General features: G+C 47.1%; 1 protein-coding gene across 2 annotated transcripts in view; it reads left to right on the forward strand.

The window, feature by feature from the left end:
- Smarcb1 (SWI/SNF related, matrix associated, actin dependent regulator of chromatin, subfamily b, member 1) overlaps positions 1 to 2,995 on the forward strand; it is a 37,251-nt gene that overhangs the window by 1,146 nt on the left and 33,110 nt on the right. The window lies entirely within an intron of this gene.

The raw sequence follows: 2,995 nt of genomic DNA on the forward strand, positions 1-2,995 counted from the left end.
GTGTCGAACCTCGGTTTATTTACTCGGGAATCCGGGACGCACCTTGCAGCCCACCTGGGTTTAAGGTGCCACTTGCCCCCCTGTGAGTTGCTACACCTCCAGCCAGACGCAAAGAAATGGGGTGTCCCCTCCGAATGTGGCTCTTGCAGGGGACAAAAGGGGGACGCGGTGCGTTTCTGCTCTTGAACCCTTTTGGGTGTTGCAAATCTCGTGTGCACCCCCAGTTCCTCCCTGGGGGGGTCCGGAAAATCTCCAGTCATAAGCCTGAGGCTTAGGACTCATGCGAGTTGGTTTTTGCCTCTGAGGTGGGCAGTGGAGATGTTTTGATTTTTAGCTGAAGGAATAGGTTGAGAGCACGATGTTTGCTTTGGGCTGGATAAGTTCCCAGTGGTTGGAGCTTTAAGCAGTTTGGAAGCAATTGACACTTTGGATATTGGTGAACTAATTCTGAATTCTTATAGGGAAAGATCCTAAAAATCTTACGCTTTGCTCAGAAGTGGAAGCATTTTGTTGAATAAACTGACGATAGGAGCTGACAGTTGTGGGTTTTGTTTTTTGTTTTTGTTTTTGTTTGTTTTTTGACAAGAGATTGAAATCAGGACTTTGCGCTTGACAGGTGGGCTTGACAGGTGGGCGCTTAAGCCACTGAGCTATCTCCCCAGCCCACAGTTGGCCTTTCAATGTAGGTTTTTACTGAGGATATTAAGGTTTTGGAAATCATTTACACTCGCCTTTTTAGGTCTAACAGCAGTACTCAAGTTGTTTATATTTCTATTGTTTAAACAACTGTGGATATAAAACTCAGAAGTTGCCAAGCAGTAGGGTGGCTCATGTAAGGAGGTAAGTGCCTTCCCTGGGCAGTTTGCATTGGAGAATGCCAAGGATTACCTCTGTATGCCTTTGTTGTTGTTTTTTAAATTTTTTATTTATTTATATGTATTTTAGGGAAGAGTCTACAGGGTGTTCAGGGTCTCACTACTACATCTGACTCATAGTGATCCGCCTTGTACAGCCTCCCAAGAGCTGGAATCACAGGCACATGCCACCACTCCCAGTCTCAATTGCACCTCTGCCTAAGCAGGCGCTTTAGTCCGCTGAGCTATCTGGCCAGCCCCTTGCCTCAGTTTTCAGCGTCATACTCCAACATTTCTTTTTCTTTTCTTTTTTTTTTGGCGGAACTGAGGATTGAACTCAGGCCCTTGCGCTTGCCAGGCAAGTGCTTATTCTACTGAGCTATCTCCCAGGCCCCGCACTCCTACATTTCATTCACGATTTTTGTTTTAGTTTTGGACAGTTGAACAGAGCATGCTGAATGAAACTCTCAATGGACCCCCTTAAGTTTTTGGGACATCCCGATTCCTGTCTTAGCTGTGTCAAGTTCTGAAACCAGAGATGTCAGTAGTAGCATAGCGTTGCTGCCATTTTTGAAATAAAAGTTCTGTGAAACAAAAATGGGCAGGATGAGGCCAGTAAGGTAGCTCAGTGGACTAAGCACCTATTTAGGCAAGCGCAGAGACTGGGGTTCCATTCCCTGCACCATGTGCCAAGGCATCCCCGCACCCCAGCGCACTGTGCCAGTGACCAAATAAGAGCATGCTGGCGCAGGCCTGTAATTCCAGCGCTGGGGAGGCTGAAAACAGAGGAGTAGAGCCGCGTAATGAGACCCTGTACCAAACACATTAAAAAGGGGAGGGGGCGTGATGGAATAACATCTTCACTTTATCCCCTGAATGTTGCTGTGCCAAGGTGACTGGTTGTGCTGGGGACGTGAAACAGGTGCAGTACATCTGCCACAGCTCAAAGTGGTTGTTAGCCAGTTGGCACCTACTTAAATGTGGATTAGAAAAGATAGTTGAGGGACCAGGGAGATGGCTCAGTAGAATAAGCGTTTGCCTGGCAAGTGCAAGGGCCTAAATTCAATCCCCAGTTCCGCAAAAAAAAAAAGATAGTTGAGGAGCTTCAGTATATGATATTGGGCATGTTGTTTAGTGAAACCTGTACCTGCTCTAATGAGTGAAAAAGAAATCTATTTGAGTGGGTTGTATTTTTGAAGAGAAAACTCTCATGTGTTTGATATAAAAAATAAGAAACAGCACTGGTTCAGATGAGAAGAACCTTGAAAGGCCACGTCTTATGCTTTTTATCCCCCCACCCCTACAGGGGTTGAACATAGAGCCTTGATAGCACAGATGTTTGAGACAGTCTCACTACATTTCATAGGCTGAGCTCAGACTTGTGATCTTCCTGCCTCAGGCTCCCAGAGTGCTGGGATCAGCAAGTGTACCACCCCACCCCCACTGCTTTTTTCTTGTTGGGGGATGGTGATGGCGGGCTCCAAATCCAGGGCCTTGTGCACGCTCTGCTCATGCTCTACCACTGAGACACACCCCAGCTGGTGACACTTTCCTCATGTGTATAATGAGATGTTTAGATGAAATGTCTCTAAGCCCTTTCCTTAGGTTCTAGAAAATGAACTGGTCTTTCTTATAGCCTCTTCACTCCTAGCCCTCCCTGTTGAGTGAGAATAGTCATTTGGAGACCAAAATGGAGAGGTAGTTGGCTTTCCAGAGCCTAGCATAGTAGTCATTGGACCTGTGGAAGTTAGGGAGTGGCTCAAGATCTTAGCACTGTTTCTGTTTAGTAGCTCCTGTAACAAGAGGGATGGATGGATAGGCCTGGGCTCCCTTCAGAGAGGGAGGCTGGCCGCAGGAGTGGACTGTGCCTCTGTGTGATGTTGGTGAGCTGCTGTGGGAGGGTCTCTGCAGCAGCCGTGTTCCACTCTTCTGATATCTCCCGAAGTTAGATTTCCCAAGCCAGAGTCATAGAGTCATAGAACCTGTGAAATGCTCAGGTTCAGCAACTTCATTTTACATTCAGAAGACTCTGATCCATAGAGTAAAGCCAGGAAGGCAATACTCAGTGTCCTAAGTGCGCAAGGGACCTTGGGAGAGATCTGGGATCCAAGAGCCCTGCAGGGCCCTGATGGTATAGATGG

This window comes from Octodon degus, unplaced genomic scaffold (genome assembly GCF_000260255.1).
Source record: "Octodon degus isolate 3935 unplaced genomic scaffold, OctDeg1.0 scaffold00079, whole genome shotgun sequence".
In the NCBI taxonomy this organism is placed as follows: Eukaryota; Metazoa; Chordata; class Mammalia; order Rodentia; family Octodontidae; genus Octodon; species Octodon degus.